This window comes from Lissotriton vulgaris, chromosome 8 (genome assembly GCF_964263255.1).
Source record: "Lissotriton vulgaris chromosome 8, aLisVul1.2, whole genome shotgun sequence".
In the NCBI taxonomy this organism is placed as follows: Eukaryota; Metazoa; Chordata; class Amphibia; order Caudata; family Salamandridae; genus Lissotriton; species Lissotriton vulgaris.
Window position 1 is genome coordinate 1,398,134,357 of NC_141696.1, and position 22,548 is coordinate 1,398,156,904.

At 48.5% G+C, this 22,548-nt stretch overlaps 1 pseudogene; it reads left to right on the forward strand.

The window, feature by feature from the left end:
- The first annotated feature begins 18,685 nt into the window (after positions 1–18,685).
- LOC147698816 (phospholipase A2 inhibitor and Ly6/PLAUR domain-containing protein-like) lies at positions 18,686–19,189 on the forward strand (annotated as a pseudogene).
- The last annotated feature ends 3,359 nt before the right edge of the window (positions 19,190–22,548 follow it).

Here is a 22,548-nt window from a genome sequence, read left to right on the forward strand (position 1 = left end):
CGCCAATTTGAAGTAATCAGGGTTCCCAAGGCCTACATGCTCCGAAGATAACCCACTTACACTCAAGAACTGTTGGCACGGAAACTGTAAAAGGCAAAGAACAAGTTTATTAAGACCCCATGGGGTGGTGGTACACTCAAACAGCACCCTTCGGTAATGCAAGAGGTATCACACCGAACACCGGTGTGACCCCAATTTATATACAGTTAGGGGCAATAAAAGATAGGCGGCACAAGTTAGAACACATTTATGTACATATATGGTCATGTTTTGGAACACTGCCAGCTCATTGGAGGGGGCACAACTCCGCTGGTCAGTTTGGCGCACATTCCTAAAGGCTTACTGGTCAGTTGGGACTGCGCATGTGCAAGCTTGACCAGTACTAAAAATAGCCTGTTGCTGGGCAGACTGAAGTGGTCATTGGAACGGACAACGGACTAAAGGGCACGCCGGCCACGAGGCCGCTTATGATCTAAGATGGCCGCCACAGTATTCAAAATGGCGTTTTCGTATATAGCCACGTTAAGGAGGACAACGTGTAGATTCAGCTAATCGCTAACGCGGCCAGGCCAATTACGACACTTCTAACTAACTCCCTATTCCGTGGAACTTGGTGTAGTGCCTTCGTTAATCTAGTTTGTGCTCTGGAACATTCTGCATCAAACCATTTACAAGCATTTCCTTTTTTCCCTCCCACAGTTTTTAGGAGGTAAGAAGCCACATTACCTAGAAGAGCCTCAAAGTTCTTAATTATTACATCCGGCTCATTAGAGGGGGTTAAGCAAGCATCTATCCTTTCTTTGTTTGTTTTAAAAATCTCCACCTCTAGATGGCTTGCATCTACCATATCCCACTTTAAGGTGACCCCCTGGTTCTGGCTGAATTTGATTGAGTGGGCCACAGTCTGAGCTCTCTTAAAAATGGGACACAGACTCAGAATTAGGGGGTTATGATCACTAGCTGGATTTGCCTCAATCTGAAAATCATTGATAAGATGAATATAATTTCTAGAGACCAAGCAAAATCAATTACGTTCATCTGACCCCCTGTACCATGGAAAGTAGGTATACTCAAAAGTCTTGAAAAGTTGGACATATCCTGACACAAAGGTCATTAATCGTTATGATATTATTTAAAGCCTCACCTTGTTTTGAGTGCTTAAAATGTGCCAATGGCTGGTCACTTAGATCTACTAGACCATAGACTCTGGAACCACTAAATTTACACAAACTACAATTAAAGTCTCCTACCCACATGATAAAAAGAGGAAATATAGTATTGGTTACTTTAACAATCTCATTCTGTAATTTTTCAATAACCGCTGTAACATGGGTACCGAATATGTTATAGTACCAATTAATTAAAAGCAAAGGCACTAGAAATAAGTCCTTAATCATAAGCAGTTGGTACCAGGGAGATTCAACCAGTGTAACAGTTTTTATCATATTATGCTTTACAGAAATAGCTGTCATGAGACGGCCCTTAGCTCTTCCAGCATGTGAGGGTTCGGCACAAACATTGAAGATTTGGTATCCATCCAAGCCAAGGTCCCCTCTGCTCCAAGTCTCCTGGAGGCAGATTATGTCGAAGGATTCGACAAATTTTAACCATACCGGGTCCTCTAACCTCCGGGAGAGACCAGCTATATTCCATGAAATCAGGCGGAAAGGGCAACCCTCAGCCAGACTATCTGCTTCCCCCAGGGGTATTGTTACTTTCAACTGGGTAGCGTCACTCTCGCTCGGAATTGCTACTATTGAGCTAGTGTCTGCAACCAATGGGACCGATTCTACCTGTCTGGTATTAACTCTCCCACCCTGATTTACTGCAATATTGGTATCATCTATATCCAGGGGTACCTTTACTGTTTGTTCGGCCGGGTCTCTCCCTCCCCAGGCCACCATGAAAGGAACAGTCGACGAGTTGGGATGTGAATGTAAATTACTAACCATCTCTATCTCAATTCCAGCTGCTTTAACTGGGTTTATTCTCATTGGGCTGACAATCCTAGTCCTATCCATATCTTTCGCCCCACTATCAAGGTAATGAATGGTCCGAAGTCAGTCCACCCCTCCAATCCCATGAGTGGATCAAACCTATTTCTTAAGGGTAACCAGTCTGGGGCGTTAAGACCCATATATCTACCCCTACCAAAGTTCTGTGTTTGTTGTGGCAAACTAGAAGTCACATGAGGGTAGAAATAATCTTGACCTAATGATTGGATGTCGCCTAATCTGGCAAACCTTGGATCCCTAAGTATGTAGTCCACAACCCATGGGTCTCTGAGATTAACAATTATGCAATCTCCCTCGAGATCCTTAGTACTATGCCCCAACCATGCCACTTGCCTCACGCTTTAAATCTCTGAGTTTAAGCCCGGGGGTAATCTCCTGTTCCTACTAAGCCAAAAAATGACTTTATTCTTTAGTTCTCTATCTGATTCTTGATGTACTGGGTTAATTTCTGGTACCCCTGTTAGAATAATAGTCAGAAGCATAGATTCCGGAAGGAGGTTTACACGCGGAAGCCTCTTTCTGGGCACTTCTTTCCCCTGCGATGTATTACTCAAAGGCTGTTTAACCCCCGGTCCTGGATCTAGAACCTGTTTAGAGACAACCACCCTATCTACCTCAGTAGCTTTGGACTTTCCATTTACCACGTTTTTTTCCCCTGTGGCTAATTGAATGTTCTGAACTGCAGGAGTTACATTTGTAGCAAGTTGGATAGCTTTAGGAGGTTTAACAATTCTTGACAATATGGGTGGAGTGGCTCTAGCTTCTTTACTTTTCGTGCTCTTAATTAAGGTTTCAAGTTTTGAAGTATTCCCTTTTGTCATTAACTCTATCTGGTCTAATTTTTCTTAAATGAATTTCGTTCGATTAATCAAGGGTAGTATTAGAGACCTCACTAATATTTCCATCTTAGCAAGAAGATCCTCATTTGGATTTTGTTGGATCGGTATTGGAACAATATTATTTAAAGTATCAGTTAGGATAGGAGACTGCGGAACATCCCTGGGGTTTTGGGTTTTTGAGGATTTTTTACCACCGCCCATCTTCTTTCTTCCCCCTTTCTTATTTTTCCCCTGCTTGGGAGTTACAGTATGTTTCTTGTTTGGTTCCCTCGACATCAGATCTTGTTCTATCCGGGGAGCAGGGGGTGAAGGCTTTGGTGTGGATGTTCTATGGCTCAGGTCACTGGAAAGCGGACTATTCAAAATTGAACCCAGCGTAGATCCGGTAGCGGAACCACAGGCCCCTCCTCCAGAGGACAGGAGATTATGCTAGTATCTGCCAGAGCAACCGGGTCATTAAAATGAGCCGGTGTTACAGCAGTCCCAATCGAGCCCAATGAAGACCGTTTACCCGTTAAAATATCTAGTGACAGGCGTTTTTCTGCGAAAGCTATTTCTTTCTCTAAAATGCCAGTAGCCCGTTTAAAAACTGATCCAATGTGCCCGTAACCATTCCTGCAATGGTATTCAAGGTAACCGTTCTACTTTTCCCTGATCCTAAAGCCATGACAGCTAATCAGCAGTTATCAATAAGCACTAAAAATGACAAAGGCTCGCTAAGTCTATAAACTATAGTGACACGCTATAGGCAATAATACAGGAGTCAAATGGTATGGCCCAGCCCGGCCTCGACCATCCACGGACGGCCACAGACAGCCCGCCCTTTGCCCGGGCTTAGCCCGGCTGGTCCCGCGCGCGTCCCGCTAGCGCGGAAATGATGAGTAATCTTATACAGGAAGGAGGTGGGCGGGAAGAGGCCCCAGCTGCAGCGGTGATGGGAGCGCTGTGCAGGCTGGGCCTCGCAGTCCCACCCGCAATAATCCTCGCAGCCGTATTGCCCAAGTCGGCACAAGTTCACAGATTCCAGGGAGATCCAGGTATTCACAAGTCCAATTAAAAAAAGTCAGCCATTTTGAAGATGTTGGAAGGAGGAGGGCGGGAAGAGGCCCCAGCTGCAGCGGTGATGGGAGCACTGTGCAGGCTGGGCCTCGCAGTCCCACCCGCAATAATCCTCGCGGCGGTATTGCCCAAGTCGGCACAAGTTCACAGATTCCAGGGAAATCCAGGTATTCACAAGTCCAATTAAAAAAGTTCAGGCTCAACGCTATCAGCAGCAGGGAATCCACACAACAGAACGGCTGCGAGCGGCTCCCGCGGAGCGGGGGCCTCGAGCCGTTTTGAAGCTGTTGGAAGGAGGAGGGCGGGAAGAGGCCCCAGCTGCAGCGGTGATGGGAGCGCTGTGCAGGCTGGGCCTCGCAGTCCCACCCGCAATAATCCTCGCGGCGGTATTGCCCAAGTCGGCACAAGTTCACAGATTCCAGGGAGATCCAGGTATTCACAAGTTCAACCAAAAAAGGTCAGGCTCAACGCTATCAGCAGCAGGGAATCCACACAACGGAACGGCTGCAAGCGGCACATTCAAAAGCAAGGAGGAACACACTCCCTACAGCTCTCCCGGCTGCCGCAGAGCATTTAGAGATGGTCCATTCCTCAAAACATTTTTCTGTTAGCAGAACATCTACCAGGAGTTCACAATCAATTGGCAGATCTGTTCAGTCGTCAAAGATAACAGATACACGAATGGGAGCTTCATCCTCAAGTTCTTCAGCCATTTTTTCAAATGTGGGGACAACCAGAGGTAGATCTGTTTGCCACACAAAGCAACTCCAAATGCCTAAGCTTCGCCGCTAGGTACCCACACCCATTATCCAAAGGCAATGCGGTATGGATGAACTGCTCAAACAAATTTGCGTACGCTTTTCCATCTCTCCCACTAATTCCATTAGTGGTACGCAAATAATGCAACATTCTCTCACATTGATTCTCATAGCACCGACGTGGGCGAGACAGCCATGGTACACAACGCTACTGCAGCTCTCTGTAGTACCACATCACAAACTAAAACTCTCCCCACATCTACTAACACAGAACCATGGAGAGATTATGCACCCAGATCCAATGCAGCTCAATCTAGCGATTTGGCTCCTGAGGTCTTAGAGTTTGGATATCTGAACTTACCTCCTGTTTGCATGAATGTCATTAAAGAGGCAAGACCTCCTGCCACTAGAGCATGTTACGCCGCAAAATTAAAAAGATGTGTTGTTTATTGCACAAATAACATTAACCCCTTAGATGTTTCCATATATAACATCATGTGCTATCTTTTACATCTACAAAGATCTAATTTAGCATACTCTTCAATAAGGTTACATCTTGCTGCTATCGCAGCATATCTCCATAACAGACAACATTTGTCATTGTTTAGGGTACCTGTCATCAAAGCGTTTATGGAAGGACTTAAATGAATCATTCCCCCGAGAATACCACCTTCTCCAGTATGGAATTTAAATCTTGTGCTCACAAGACGTATGGGTCCACCCTTTGAACCATTGCATTAGTGTGAGTTACAGTTTCTTACATGGAAAGTTGCTTTTTTAGTAGCAGTTACATCACTAAGAAGAGTGAGTGAGATACAGGCATTAACAATTCAAGAACCATTTATAAAACTTCATCATAATAAAGTGGTTCTCAAGACAAATCCAAAGTTTCTGCCAAAGGTTTTTTCACTGTTCCATCTCAATCAATCCATTGAGTTGCCAGTATTTTTTCCAGAACCGCAAACGGTTACAGAAAGAGCTCTACATACATTAGATGTAAAAAGAGCGCTTCTCTACTACATTGATAGGACAAAACCTTTTCGTAAAAGTAAACAACTGTTTGTGTCCTTTTCTCCTCCACATAAGGGCAATCCTATTTCTAAAACGGGCATTGCCAGATGGATTGTTAAGTGCATTCAAATTTGTTACCAAAAAGCAAAACACACTCTATCCATCCCTCCTAGGGCTCATTCTACCCGCAAGATAAGAGCATCTATGGCATTTTTAGGAAACATACCACTAGATATCTGTAAAGCAACTACATGGTTTACTACGCACACATTTACAAAACACTACTGTGTAGTTGTGCAGGCAAAACAACAAGCAAGTTTGGGTCAGGCTGTACTAAAAACATTATTTCAAACTACTGCAACAGATGTGGGTGACCACCGTTAAGGGAGAAACTTATGTGCAATCTATGCAACAGTGTGTGGTCTGCAGCCCATATGCCTCAAACCGAAAATGCTACTTACCAGTATGCATCTGTTCTTGGCATGTAGGGCTGCAGAACCACACACGCCCACCCGCCTCCCCGGCTACTCATATCTGTTCCAGTATTATCTTATTTAAATACACAATTCATGGTCATCCTTATCTGTAATGATACAACTCCATCATTTGCCCAACGGCGAAAACAATCTCAGGATGGTGTGGATGCCCATGCACACTACGGTCTAAGGGAGGAGTCACCTAGCAGACAAAGACTCTTCCAAGACAACAACAAAGTGTAATCATCCGGGCCCACCACCAGATGGTGATCTAATGCAACAGTGTGTGGTTCTGCAGCCCTACATGCCAAGAACAAATTCATACTGGTAAGTAGCATTTTTCTTACCTGATATGGTCTCAACATCGTCCGCATCGATGGGAGCGTTGACGCCGGTAACAGTGACGATGACATCCACTACGATGGCAGTGATGACGATGACTGGATCGTCGTTGACAGTGATGACGGCGGGGTCGTCAACTGGAACGTCAATGACTATTACTATGTCGGCGAGGAATGGTTCTGGTGCAGTGTCGATGACGACAACATCGTCGACGGTAGTGTTGACAGCGATCTCGTCGATGAGAGAAACTCCAGAAAAACAAAGAAAAAAGATTACGCCAGCGGTGACTTCCCCAAGTAAGATCACTTCTCTGGTTCCATCACACCTTTTAGAGGAGGAAGAGTCTGATGAAGACGAGGGGCCTTTTGGATATGCTAGTAGCCCATCACAACTCAATGTGAAATGTCAAGAGGATGAGGATGAAGAGGGTTATGAAGAGTATCACAGCCCCTCACAGCATCGTTACCAACAGGGTCTTCAAGAAGAGATTTTCGTTATGCCATCATCCATTATGATGGATTTACAGTTCAGGTTAGCAGATTATAAGAAGAGGTTTCCTCTGTCAGTAGTCCCTCAGGAAGTTCCTCTTTTCACGTCCCCGATAAATTCCGGCTACTCCAGACAGAAGCAGAGAATCGCTACTGGACATTACACCACTAACACCTCAAGCCCAGGATCCGGTTACCACGGATGATGAGGACCACGAAGAAGGGGAGCTAACTGAGCCCCACAAGGAATGGGACGGCTATCTAATCCCATCTCCGGCAACACCCACACAAGGGCCGGCTGATTCTCCACCATTGGATATTGGTGGATTCCACAACTTGATGGAGAGAGCTGCGAAAAGATTTCAGCTGCCAATGAAGACCACTCGGACAGAATGCTTCCTTTATGACTTTAAAGAGCCTTATCATAAATCAGTTAGATCCATACCAATCATCACCCATGTATGGGAGGAAGGCTTAAAGGTGATGACCACTCCAGCGACCGGTTACACCTGTGCTCGCTAGGTTAGACAAAAAGTATAAGGCACCCTCGGACGCACCAGCGTGTTTGCTGGGCCATCCTAAACCGGATTCTATAATTTCACAGGCAGCTCAACAGAAATCAAAGAACCCATCAGCGCCTATTTCTGCACCTCCGGACAGGGAGGGACGGCGTTTGGACAATGCAGGAAAAAGATTCTCCTCCATGTCAGCTCTTTTAGTCAGAGCAGCTAATGCCCTTACAATTCTGGGCAAATATGACAGGCAGATGTGGTGTTACATGGCACCATATGTCGACCTCCTTCCGGAAGACAGCAAACAGGAGGGCGAAGAAGGTTCTGCAAGTAGGTGAGAGGACTTCGGCTGAAGTCATCACTGTGCGATGGACATGGCTACCACAGCCTTTCGCTCTCTAGGAGTGGCGCAGTTTTACGGCACCAGGGTTGGCTGAGGGGCACTGCCTTTAGACAGGAGGTCCAAAATAAGATTCTGAATTGCAATTTGATGGGTAGGATTTGTTTGGACGTCTGGTAGATGAAATCCTTCAAGGTATTAAGAAGGACACTGATACGGCGAAGGCCTTGGGTACGTTGCAATATCGGAAGGTGCCCTTTCGAGGTGCCAGAGGGAGAGGACAACCATCTTATAGAGGTGGATACCAACAAGGTAGATACCCCTCTTATTCTTCCTCATCACAGCAATACGGACAATCTGGAAGCTATTCTCAATCCGCTCCAAAAGGACGAGGAGGTCTTCCAGGTAAAGACCGCAATAAGAGGCAATGACAACCTTCGGTGTCCGGTTTCTTATACTCCTACCCCTCCAAATGTTCCCCTGGGTGGAAGAGTAAACTACTATTTACATCAGTGGCAGAGAATAACATTGGACAAATGGGTCCTGCAAATAATAAGATTCGGACATACTCTAGAATTTCTGCAATTCCCTCCCACGCTACCTACGTATCAAGAAGTCAAACATCTATCTCAAATGCGTCTGGAGATTCAGGCAATGCTCCGAAAGGGAGCAATAGAACCGGTACTGAACTCCCAAAGAGGGAAAGGATGTTATTGCTGTTTCTTCTTGATCCGAAAGAATGCTCTCCAATGGCGTCCGATTCTGGACCTAAGGTCTCTAAATGTCTATCTCAAAAAACAGTCATTCAGGATGGTGACCCTCCAGGATATTCTGCTACTCTTAAACCCAGGAGATCAAATGACCTCCCTAGATTTACAAGATGCATATTTTTATATCCCCATTCATTCTTCCCACAGAAAGTACCTTCGATTTACAGTGGCCAGAGACCATTACCAGTTCAGAGTGCTGCTGTTCGGCCTAAAGTCTGCCCCGAGAATTTTTACAAAATGTCTGGCGCCGGTGGCAGCTTATCTCCGAAGAAAAAAACACCAAATTTTCCAAGAAAGAATGGTGTATGAGGCCTGGGGGTGCCCCAAAAAGTAGGGGGAGGTGTGGGACAAATGGAATGACTATAGAGGTAACATCTTTGAACGCCCTCAGCCTTGACAGTCTGTACTTGAGGAAGAAGTATAAGAGATTTACCGTATTGCTGTTTTCTGCCATGACATTGCTGTAATAATGTGCAGCCTGTATGATCTTTTGTGCGCCTTTCTGACCCTCATGTGCGATTATTTTGGCCACTGTTTGGTCTTTGACTCAATAAAAAGATTTATAAAAAAAAAAAAAAAACACCAAATATTCCATACCTGGACGATTGGTTGATAAAGGCACCATTGGAGAAGTCGGCTCAAACCTCAACTTCGGCATGCATGCAGTTGTTTGCAGATCTAGGTCTGATGTTAAATGTGGAAAAATCGTCTCTTCAACCATCTTGAAGGATCGTGTTTTTAGGTGCAATCCTACACACTTCACAAAACAAGGCATTCCCATCAACAGAAAGACAATTGGGACTCGTATCTCTAGCCAAAGAGTTCAGGAGAAAAAAGTTTTTTTCAGTCCGAAAGTACAAATCGGCTCTGGGGACAATGTCTTCGTGCATACCACTCATCCCCCTTTGTCGATTGAGAATGTGTCCATTACAAAGAGGCGTTAGATCTACAGTGGTGCCAAGCAAAGGGATCCTTCGAGGACAAAATCAACGTCACACAACCGATGTTGAAGGCGGTAACTTGGTGGACTCTCAGAAGCAACATATCGGTGGGTCTTTCCTTCCTTACCGAACCAGCCCCATTAGTGGTTACCACGGATGCCTCTCTGAAAGGATGGGGAGCAGTCCTCCAGGATTTACAGGTTAGCGGCTGATGGAAGCAGCTGGAGCAGCAGCTTCACATAAACCTATTGGAATTGAGCACAATAGGTTTGGCATTGTTAGCCTTTCTGACAAGAGTCGAAGGAAGATCGGTGTTAGTGCGGACAGACAACACAACCGTGGTGCACTATATAAACAAGCAGGGGGGCACAAGACCACACTCTGTCGAGAGAAGCTCAGAAGATATGGAAATGGGCTATAAGACACAAAGTAGCTCTAAAAGCAGTACATCTTCCAGGGGATCAAAACACGACAGCGGACACTCTCAGCAAGCAGAAGACCACCTGTCATGGGTGGAAACTAAACCAGGAAATACTACTGGAAATCTTTCGCAAATGGGGAAACCCAGTCAGTGGATCTATTTGCCACAGCCCAGAACAAGAAATGGCAGTTCTTTGCAAGCTGGCATCACCAGTGTGGATCGTGGGGGAATGCGTTTTCGATGGCATGGTCAGGCATTTTTGCCTACGCTTTTCCGCCGATTTCCCCTTCTGCCGCGAGTGCTCACAAAGATGAAGAAGGAACCGTGCAGGATAATACTGATAGCCCCTTGGGGGCCCAGGCAGCACTGGTTCACGGAACTGCTCCTTTTATCGGAAACAGAACCAATACGTCTACAGCCAATACCAGCACTGTTGACTATGGCTCAGGTACAGGTGCGGCATCCAGACCTGGAATCTCTGCAACTAGCGGCCTGGCTCCTTGAATACCGTGAATTTAATCAATTAAACATTCCCGCAGAATGCAGAGATCGCGGCGAAAGCAAGGGCTGAGAGCACTAATAAAACATATCAAATGAAATGGAAAAGATTATGCTTGTGGTGTCAAGAGAACGACCTACGGCAGAGGCACATCAGATCATCCCATATTTACTACGGCTGGCAGAGACAGGATTGGCCCATGCCTCTATTAAAGTGCATCTAGCGGCGATCTCTAGATACAGGAGAAGCTCATCGGTTTATTTATTTATTTAAGTTTATAGAGTGCTCAGCTACCCGTAGGTTTCCCGGCGCTAAAAACCAACAAAAGGGAGGGGAAGTCAGAAGTCAGAAGAGAGGAAGCTACATGTTGAATAGCCAATTTTTTACCTGTTTGCGAAATCTGAGATAGTTGGGTTCTTTTCGTAGCTGAAGGGGAAGAGAATTCCAAAGTGAAGGGGCTAGCCAGGCAAAGGAACGGCCTCCCATTCTGGCTTTTCTGATTCTAGGCACTGAGAAAAGGTGTTGGTTAGATGAACGCAGAGTGCGGGGGGGCAATGGTGGTGAACCAGGGATGTGAGATATGGTGGGGCCAGACCAGTATTTATTTTGTGCCTTGAATTTAGTGCGGTTTTCAATGCGGAGCCAGTGAAGTGTGCGGAGGGAGTTAGTGGTAGGGGAAGTATTAGGTAATTTACAGAGCAGTCGTGCTGCCATGTTCTGGACTGTTTGCAGTTTACGGATCACCTCTTTGCTGGCACCCAGGAGAAGAATGTTACTGTAGTCTAGTATAGAAGTGATTAGAGCCTGGACTACAGTTTTCTGGGTATCCACAGGCAGCATCCAGATGATCTTGCGCAACCACTTGATGATTGTGATGCAGGTGGAGGTGGTTTTGACCACATGGCTTTTCATTGATAACTGGTCGTCGAAAATCACGCCTAAGTTGCGTGCTGATTTAGAAGGAGTGGGTGGCGTGCCCATTTGAGCGGGCCAATGTTGGGGTCCCCATAGAGTGGTATTGTGGCCAAACAGAAGAAGTTCTCTTTTTCCTCCATTCAGTTGCAGTTTGTTGTCCAACATCCAAGCTGCGATGTTGCTCAATCCTGAACAGATGGCGGATGAGGAGGCATGTGAGTCTGAGGAAAGAGAATAGATGATCTGGGTATCATCTGCGTAGGAGTAAATGGTGAGCCCAGCTTGCTCCGCAATAGACGCTAGAGGTCTGACGTATAAATTGAAGAGCAAGGGGCTCAAGATGGAACCCTGAGGGACTCCATAAGCAGATGTAAAAGTTTGGGAAGCGGATGAGGAAGAGAAGACTTGGAAGGTGCGGTCGGATAGGAAGCTAATAAGCCAGTTGAGAGCTGAGCCGGTGATGCCAGATGATCGGAGGGCATTGACAAGAATGGGGTGGGAAACCGTGTCAAATGCGGCACTCAGATCAAGCAGAATGAGTGCCACGGTTTCCCCCCTGTCAACTCGGAAGCGGATGTTTTCCGAGACTCCCAGCAAAGTAGATTCCGTCGAAAAACAGGATCTAAAGCCGGATTGTGACGGATGTAAAATACCCCTTAACTCAACATGGGTGGAAAGTTGAGAGTTGATGTGCTTTTCTAAGATTTTAGAGAATACCGGAATAAGCGAGATAGGACGGAAATTAGCTAAAATACTGGGATCAGCATTAGCCTTTTTTAGTAAAGGCATTATCATTGCGTGTTTCCATGCGGAGGGTACAGTGGCTTCTCTTAGCGAGGAATTTAGAAGATCCATGATGAGTTCTAGGGAGGAATTGTCTAGATTTTTTAGAATTTGGGGGGAACAGGGTCCAGTGGGGAACCGGATTTGATTTTACTAATGATGTCGGAGAGAGTCTCGATATTGAGCGGATCCCATGTGTCGATCAACTGAGCGAGCGGAGGACAGGTGTCAGATGTGAGCCTAAGGTCACAGGAGGACGTGGGTGGAGAGGAAGGGGTCGGCAAAGAGTGGGTGGGGCTCTTGTCCTCTGGTGTCCCTTGATCGAAAGATGAAATTGGGACGGGTAAGTTGGGCAGAGAGGGGAGGGGAGATGAATTCCCAAAATTGGAGTAGATGGTATCAATTTTGGCGATGAAGAATTCAGCCAGTTAGTTGCATTGTGCCATGTTAAGACAGGGAGCTTTGGGCTGACACAGTGCGCCCGAGAGTTTTTGTACTACCTTGAAGAGTGTCTTTAGACGATTTTTTGCTTCAAGGATAGTGTGGTTAACATGTTCAGCTTTGGCAGTTTTACATAGGGAATGATATTTTGTTAAGGCGGCTTTATAGCTTTGCTTAGAACATGAGTCATATTTTATGCGCCATTTGCGCTCCAGGTTTTGGCAAGTGGTTTTTTCTTTTTTTAAGGCTTCGGTAAACCAGGGTGCAGGTGGATGATGAAAATTGTGCGATTGCATGCGCAAAGGTAGGCATGCATCGGCAGCTTGTGCAAGCCAGATGTTTATAGCTGCAGAAGTTGCAGTGCTAGTATCTTCAATGAGAGGTCTGGTATTCTCGAGACAGGAGTTGAATTTATTAAGGTCCAATTTATTCCAATTTCTGGATATTCTAGGTTCTGTGGGGTTAGAGGTGGTGTTTAATTGCTGACCTAGTTTAATAATGAAGGTCACCGTGTTAATGGTCAGACCATACAATCGGTGATGGAGCCTTACAGTCAATGGCCTCAAGATTAGAAATGATGGGGTCCAGAAGGTTCCCTGCTTTATGCGTAGGGCCTGAATTGTGTAAAGAAATGTTTAAAGCAGCCAGATCTTGTAAGAGATTGCTACTGGTAGTACATGAGGGATCATTCAGGTGCAGATTGAGGTCACCGATAATGGAAAAATGTGTTGAGCTTTGAATTAGCAGTGCTATATACTCAGGAAGGGAGGCTGCCCAAGAATTAGCTGGGCCCGGGGGGCGGTAGATGAGCAGGCCAGAGAGAGTAAAATTGGGAGAAAGCAAAAGCTTAAACAGACCTGCCTCACAGTTAGGTAGTATAAAGTCTTCCCATTTGCAGGAGTATAATCTTTTATAAATTATGGCTATACCTCCACCTTCTTTCTTTGGTCTATTTTTGCCGACATAGGTGTAGTTGTTGGGGAGAGCGGCAGCAATATCTGGGCCAGAATGGTCTTTTAGCCATGTCTCTGTGAGAAAGAGAGCTGCGGGGCTCTCTGAGACGAGTAGATCGAAAATCTCTCTCCTATGTTTGCTTAATGATCTACAGTTTAGGCTGATCAGCATCCTAGTTTGGGTCTGGGCAGCAACTGTAGATTTAGGGCGTAAGGGAGGGAAGTTTGAGGCGGTAATGTTGGTTATAAAAGGGAAGGAGGTAAGAGGGAGCAAGCAAGTCGGGCAGGTACAAGGGGCATAATGAGGATTCAGGGTAGTGCAGTGGGTATGCTGGGATGGCATGAGTCTGAGGAGGGCTTCCCTGGAGTAAGTGTACGATAGCCCTGACAGACGAGGACCAGGGGCCATCGCCCCTAGTCCCGGCCCGTCGCGGACGGGCGCAGACGGGCTTGCCTTAGGCGCACCTTTGGCGCGCAAACGGCACGCCCACTGCGCTTGTCCGCTGCGCTTCCTAGGGTTGCACATTTATATATGTGTGCCGGAAGATGGTTAAGGGGGGGCGTGGCTCCAAAGTGGGCGTGGCTAGCGGCCTCGCCGCTGATGGCGGCGGCAAGATTTCACAGGGGACACCGGTCCCAGAAACAGACAACAGGTGCTTTTAAAATCAATACAAGTTATTTACAAAATGTGCGGATAGCTGTGGTGCTTCCTCCCGGCTTTCCGCCTCAGGAGAAGTGTTTTTTTGCAAGCGCTCGCAGTCAGTGCTGTTATATGCAAGTGGGCGGTGAGCGTGGCCTTCAAAGTGGGCGTGGCTAGCGGCCTCGCCGCTGATGGCGGCGGCAAGATTTCACGGGGGACACCGGTCCCAGAAACAGACAACAGGTACTTTTAATATCAATACAAGTTATTTACAAAATGTGCGGATAGCTGTGGTGCTTCCTCCCGCCTTTCCGCCTCAGGAGAAGTGGTTTTTTTCTGTTCTTAAGTGTTCTTTGTTTCGGTTCCGTCATTGTGGTCAGGGATGATTATAAAACAATTCATGATGGGGTTGTTTAGAGTTTACCCACCTATCAGGCCTCCACCTCCACTTTGGCAACTGAACATTGTTTTATCACAGTTGATGAAACCACCATTTGAGCCAATTCACAGAACTGATCTAAAATTCCTATCCTGGAAGGTGGCTCTATTAATAGCTCTGACTTCAGCCAGGAGAGTTGGAGAGATACAGGCACTCACAACTCCAGAACCTTTTCTGCAATTCAGAGAGGACAGGAGGGTTCTCAGAACTAATCCAAAATTTATACCAAAGGTACCAACGTATTTCCACTTGAATTATTATTATTATTATTATTATTATTATTATTATAATAATAATAATAATAATATAATAATAATAATAATAATAATAATAATAATAATCCAAAATTTATACCAAAGGTACCAACGTATTTCCACTTGAATGACCTATTGATCCTTAAAAGATTCTTCCCTCAACCATCTACAACTGCAGAGAGGACTCTCCATACTCTGGATGTTCAGAGTTGTCTGAAATTTTACTGGCAAAGAACAAAATCTTTCAGAAAATTCACACAATTATTCGTGGCTTTTAGTGTCCCCAGGAAGTGGTTCCCGTTGTCGAAACGGGGAATCGCAAGGTGGATTTCAAACGTGTTAGAATCGGGGGTCTCTGGTTGGCACAGGTATGCACTTGTGACAAACAGGGACCCTCTCCTCTAGTCAGGGTAAGAGAACTACTCCTTTAGAAATAATCCTTGCTCACCCTCTAGGTAGTGTGGCGCGAGCAGACAAGGCTAATCTTCAGGGCGATAGTTAGTTAAGCATTTATCATCACATACAGGAAACCCACTGACCCACCACAAACGGACACCAGTCGTAGGATTGTATCAAAAATACGTAGACTTTATGTAAAAATATATGCAGAATTATCACAAGACCATATAACGTTTAGCGAATGAAGGCCACCAGATTTAAATAGGCGATTGTTCTTAAGTGTTCTTTTTTTTAGCAAAGTACGATGACCGGGAAAACAAACGTTGCGGACCCTGGATCCGATGCGAACTCGGGATAGAGTTCCAATGTACCTTGCGATGAGTGTCCGAGGCGTTTCAGGCGCGGCTACTGGTGAGGGCGGACACGGGACCAGGCCAACGGTTCTCCAAAGGATCTATCCGGCTCGGAGCCCCCTCGAGGTGGGAGGCGGGTGAGCGGGACGGTGTGGAGGGTTGTGGCGATCCGGGATATGATGCAGCTCACGGGGTGAGGCGCCGTTCAGGCCTGCGGGGCGTACTACTTCTTAGCACACCAGGTCGTACCTGTGTATCTGTGTGGGGCGTCGCGTTCTCGGGCAGACGGGTGCAGCACCGGGCCTTCGGTACCACAGTACAGAAGGCCTTCTTGAGGTGCGGCACGGCCTTGGTATGCAGAAGTGCAAAGCGAGTCAGTCGGGTACGTTACGACGTACAGACCGTCCGAGGCTATCAGATGCGCTCCGTGCAGATTCCGGCGGGAGAAGATGAGATGCGCACAGCGTGCTCCATAGCAGGCGAGGTGACAGGAGAGCGGGCGGCCTGACACTGAAGCAGAGAGCGACTCAAGCTTGAGCGGGGCTCTCTGCGGCGGGGCGGCGGGGCCGCCAGGCTCCGAGCTGTCACGACCTTGGAGGGCGAGGGTACCCGAGTCACAACTCCGGCAAGGGAATAAGAACTAAAGGCCCAACAACAAACGGGCACAAGCAGAATAGAACCCAATGGTCCTGGGGTTCCGTTCAGGGGGCAAGCTTGTGATCAAGCCCTTAGAGATAGTTTCAGGCACAAGTCTTCAAAGTCCTTACTGGTCTTTTCCTCTCCGTCCTCAGCAAGGCACCACTGCAGGTTTCCTTCTCCTCAGCTTCTCTTGGCCCATCTAGTCGGGCAGAGGTTTGTCGTGGTCAAAATTGGATCTAATTTCTTAGGAGCAGGGCTCCTCCCTTTATTCTCGGTTTCTTTTGTCTTGGCAGGCCAGGATGCCTGAGCCTGGTTCAACCTGGTTTTGGAGTACTCTGTTGACAGGAAACTGCTGTCTTCTTTCAGGGTGCAGGGCAGGGACATCAGACGCTCCGCAGGAGGTGGAGCCTGCATTGTGGTGGTGGAGCACAACCCTATTCAGAGTCAAGGACTACTACACCCACCCATCCTGGTGTAAGCACCCTATTCACCACCTGGTAACCCAGACTGTCCCCGGGAATTCCCTGGCCCTGTCACTCACACAAACCCAGACAACAGATACACATCCTGGCAGAGGCGGGCTGAAATAGTCAGGTGAGCAAATGCTAACTTTCTAAAAGTAGCAGTTGCAAACACAGGATATTAAAATAAACCTTCCTAAAGGAAGTATTTTATTATTCTGAGTTCAGGCATATCAAACTCGACATGCCACCGTGTTCCCTGAGCCGGCCAGGACTATAGCGTGTAATAGTTCTAGCCGCTCACCTTGGCCTAAGAGAACCGGCACCCTTCAATAGTGAAGAACGAAAAAGGGCGGTAATTCACTACTAGGACATGCCACACACATCAGGGCTTGTCCTACCTTACGCTTACAATGCACCCTGCCCTTGGGCCTACCATAGGGGTGACTGATATGAAGGTTAGGGAAGGTTTAGGGACTGGCAAGTGTGGGCACTTGTACAGTCAGCGTGACAGTACCAGACTGTACACAGGGTCTGCAATGACGGACCCGAGACATCTTTTACGAGGCCGCTTCGGTTGGTGGCGCAACCAGCGCTGCAGGCCCACTAGCGGCATTTGTATCTACAAGCCCCGGCACTCCTGGTGCATGTTACTGGGGACTGACAGTAAACCAAATAAGCCAACCATGGAAATCAATTACGGATACACTTTATATAGGGAGCACTTGCACTGCGGCACAGGTTGGCTGTGGCGCAGTGCCCTGAACATCGAACACCAGCAAAAACATCTGAGGCACATCAGCAAAAAGTGGAAGGGAGACTCACTCCAAGGTGCCAGGTCTAACAAAACGCTATTCAATACTGTGTTTGTGAACATTCAACAAGAGTGGTGTCAACCTCTACTGCTCTTTTTTCAAGCGTACCTATCCAGGACATCTGCAGGGCGGCTACCTGAAGGAGTACGCATACGTTCACCAGACATTACTGCCTAAAGGCTCATGCAAATGGCGATGTAGCAGTGGAGCAAACTGTACTGAGGAACCTTTTCCAGTAACGGTGAGCCTTCTTTGTCATCCCTCCTTCCTTGGTTGGTAAGATAAGCACATTTTATTGTTGTATGCTGTCTTGTATGTAATTTATGAACAATCTGTCAATGGATGTTTATATACAGCTACTGCTATGGGGGGGAAGGACATATGTTGCCTATTTGAGAGAAGTAGGTGACAAAACAAAATGTGCTATGATTTACTGCTCACTATTCTGATTCAGGTTTGTGAATCTATGAAAGTTCCAATACTGGCGTAAGAAAACAAGTTACTTACCTGTAACTGTAGTTCTCCAGTATTGGAAGCTTTCATAGATTCACATACATCCACCCTCCTCCCCTGAGAGACTCACCTCGGATTAGGCACAAAAGGTGTTTATGGCACAAGTGCCCGAAAATCTGAGGGACAAAAGGTTCTCTCAGGAGTGTTCTAGAGCAGTGTTCTTCAATCTGTGGGGCACGCCCCCCCTTTAAGTGCGCGACATCATTCCAGGGGGGGCGCGCACTCCACTCGAATCTGACCTTTGTTCCCTCTGTCCGTGCAAGTCTTCTTGGGGGAGGGGAGATCGACGGGGCACGAGGTGCCCGTTCTTTTGTATTGTTAACTCTCCCAGGAGGGGGTTAATTCAGAGAGCTGACTGCTTTCACAGCAGTGCGAGGCAAGGAATCTCCTCTGCTAAAACCAAAAGCAAACAAACAGACACGCTTTCGGTTTTAGCAGAGGAGATTCCTTGCCTCCCACTGCAGCTGAAGCTGTCAGCTCTGTGAATTAACCCCCTCCTGGGAGAGTCGAACGAGTCTGTGTGCTGCTGCTCGGTGCCCGATTGCCTTCTAGGCGAGCTGTGTTTTGCTACAAGCACCAGCTTAATACTCAGGTATCTTCAAACAATGATCTCCTGATGTCAGTCCCTGCGTCTAAGGGCTGGAGCATCACAGTTGAGAGTAATATTGTTCTAACTGCATTCAAGGACTGTCTGGATGCTCTTGAACAAGCCGTCTGTGGAAGAGAGTTCTACCTTCGAAACTCGTTGATGTTGTACTGGGTCAGTAGAATATGCTGTGACTCCGACTTCTGCAACACAGAAGATATGAAAGTGCCTGCTGTAGACGAGACCCCAATGGATAAAAATGTAAAGATTGCTTCACTGACCAGTCCTTGGACGCCTGCACATCACCTGGAGAAGTTCAGTGCACCGGGGAGCATCCCACCTGCGTCAGCTTCTCTAGATCAGGCTCCATACCCGGTGAAGCTGCAATACAGTACAGCATGGCAGGATGTGCTACTCAGGATTACTGTGAATTATTTCACCTACCAGCGACCCAAGTCTACAGTTATGATTTACAGTGCTCACCTGCCGAGCCCATTATTGAAACCTCTGATGCAATCACACCCTAGCTTAGTGATAATCTGTAGAAACATTCCTAAAGCTTTAAAAGCCCCTGAAATACAGTCTTATCTTGTGAAGAGGAACAATGTAATAATGACACAGATTAAAACATAATTCAGGCTGACATGAGTTCGTCTATGTATATTCTGCCAATAGATATAAATTCAAATTATATATCATATCCCAATGTTGACATGTGATACCAAGGGAGTGTAACACGCTGCTGCATGCTTAAACACTAGCTGACTTTGAATTTCAGACTCATTCAGTTTTATAACTTCCTTTTCACCACTAAACACAGTTCAATTATAAATCTGTACCAGAATCTAATAGAAATGTTTACCCTTCTGTCTGAGATGCAGCAGGAAGTTTTGGATCAAAATATTGATAATCAGCCGTTGGGGCTTGACCTTAAGTTCATCCTTCCTTTCCACATTGAAGGCCATCAGTGACAACTCTCAGGAGATTCCCAACTATCTAACCAGCTTCTATCAGTGAGACCTTACCAAGTGCTTCTAGACATTCCTGCTTTGTTTCTCTTTCTTAGCCTTCAAGGTGAACACCTCTTTGAATATCAGATCATGGAAATATATACCAGCTTGTCAAAACCGTAGAATGGAGAGTTAAAAGTTAATATCCTTAATTGTAATGTGCTCTGTAATCCAGCAATTGGCACTCACAGCGTTCACAATGCACTCGCACCATTCACCTGCTCACCCTGCACTCACACTGATCACCATAATCTGAAAGAGACACGTTAGTGATAGATTCCTTACCTTAGAATATCCCCAGGCGTCAGACTGGATCCGGAAATTTTTGCGTAGCAATACCCCTGCGCGCTGGTAGGCGTCGTCTGCGGCTCCGCGTCCGTCGTCGGCGTCGTGAGCGCCGGGATGACGTCATCGGAGTATATAGACGGCGCCCATGCGCGCTGACGTCAGTTCTTCTTTTTTCCGCGCCAGCTAGCGCAGATCCGGAAGAAGCTCTACCCCCAGTCACTTTTTGACTGAAAACTTTTTCGATCTTTTTGATCCTCTCTTTAGTCGATCCTCGACTATCGGTGCCAGGGATGCCCGGGTTCAAGCCTTGCTCGAAGTGCGGCCGACTCATGTCGGTCACGGACCCCCATCGCCGGTGCCTGAAGTGCTTAGGCCTCGACCACGACGATCGGACCTGCTCCGACTGCCGGGCCCTGACGTCGAAGGCTAGGCGGGAGCGGTCCCGCAAGCGTCTCGAGCTGAGGCAGTCGGCCCCGCGCCGCTCCAGGTCCCGGTCCCGGTCCCACGGGAGGTCGAGGGATAGGTCGCGAGGTCGGAGTCATCGACGTTCCGGCAGTGGACACCGATCGTCTGGTTCCAAGTCCTCAGGTAAGAGGCATGAGAGGTCGGAGCAACACCGTCGTTCCTCCGACCCGCCCCGTCGCTCGCACGATGCGACCGGGGACTCGGGCGACACCGCCCACGCGGCTCCGCGGGAGTCGCAAGCGTCGCCGCCTGCCCCACACCTTCGGGTCCCTAGGCACGGCGCGTCGCAGGAGGAGGTCGAGAGGTACCTCATGGCCATGAGGGCCCTCCCTCCTCAGTCGGTTCCCGTGGCGCCTTCGGGCCGATCGGCTCCGTTTGGAGGTCCTTCCGGGTCGGGCGCTTCGGCCCCGACGACGTCGGGTGCTTCGGGCCCGGCGCCGCTGGCGACTTCGGTCCCGGCGCCGCGCGACCTCGCTGGATCCGGCCCCGGATCCGGGACCCCGCCGGTCGACCTTACGACCTCGCCGGCGCCGTCCCTTCAGGTGTCGTCCCCGGCAGCCGATGTGGTTGCCGACCCCAATGCTTCCTACGGTCCTGCTCAGGAGTCGGAGGGGCGCCGCTGGGCGCCGATTCCGTCGGCCTTCGGAGAGTTCTATCTCCACGAGGAGGCCCTGGCTGTTAATCCTGGTCTTCAGGAGCCGGGTGACGAGGAGCAATGGGAGGGGTCCGAGGACCCTCTGGCACGTGATTGCCAGTCACATCAGGACTGGACATATGAGCTTGGGGAGGCCAGTGGTATTGACACCTCGCCAGACACTGGATTTACGTCGCCCCCGACTGTGGCTTCGGAGGCGGGTTCTGCTTACAGTGTAGTGTTGACGAAGGCAGCTAAGGCCTTAAACCTTCAGCTCCCCGTCGCGGCCGTGAGGACTAATCTCCTCACTGAGGTCCTCAAACAGCAGTCCGGCTCCGCGGAGCCCCTCCTGCCGTTCAACGAGGCCTTGTGTGACGTTCTTCTGGGCACTTGGTCCAAGCCCGCCACAGGCCCCCCTGTGGACAGGAACGTGGCCAGACGCTACCGCCCGGCACCGGGCGACCCTTGCTTTTTGTCCACCCACCCCACCCCCGAGAGTCTGGTCATCCAGGCCTCCAACTCCCAGACCGCATTCCCGTCGGCCCCGCCCGACAGGGAACCCAAGAGATATGAGCAGTTCGGGAAGAAGGTCTTCTCGTCTGTGAGCCTAGGGCTACGGTCAGTAAACACCAACTGTCTCTTGGGCCGCTACACCCACACTCTGTGGGACACGGTTGCGGAGGTGCTGCCACAATGCCCTGAGGAGGTCAGGGCTAAACTCAGCCAAACCCTTGCGGACGGCCGAGATGCAGCACGTTTTTCTATCCGGTGTGGGCTGGATACCACGGACTCACTGGGCAGGGCGATGGCAACGACGGTGGCGGTTCGACGCCACGCCTGGTTGAGGTCCGCCAACTTCTCGGCCGATGTCCAGGCCACCCTCCTGGACATGCTGTTTGATGGCCGTCGCCTCTTCGGCGACAAGGCAGACCATGCGCTGGAGCGTTTCAAGGACTCCAGAGCCACGGCCAAGTCCTTGGGCCTTACGGCCCCACGCCAGCAATCGGGTGCCTTTCGCTCCTTTCGTGGCCACGGAAGGGGCGCCCCACCACGTACCGTCAGCCACGCGCCGCAGAATGTACAGCAACGCGGTGGCGGACGTGGGAACCGCCGTGGCGGTGGTCGGGGACAGCGGCGAGCCCAGTCCACACCTCCCTCAGCAGCCCCTGCCTCAAAACCTTCCTAGTCCGAGTTTTCAGGCCCATGTGACGCCTGTGGGAGGCAGGGTTCGCCATCACCTCTCCCACTGGCATACAGTCACTTCGGACAGGTGGGTGCTGCAAATTGTCCGAAGGGGTTTCTCCCTCCCCTTCGAGTCTTCCCCTCCATCCATGCCACCTCTATGCCACCGTGTGTCGGGGGATCACTTGCGACTTCTGCAAGAGGAAGTTTCGGCCCTCTTGGCCAAGAGGGCCATCGAGCGCGTTCCTGGGCCAGAAGTAGGACGTGGCTGTTACTCCCACTACTTTCTGGTACCCAAGAAGGGCAA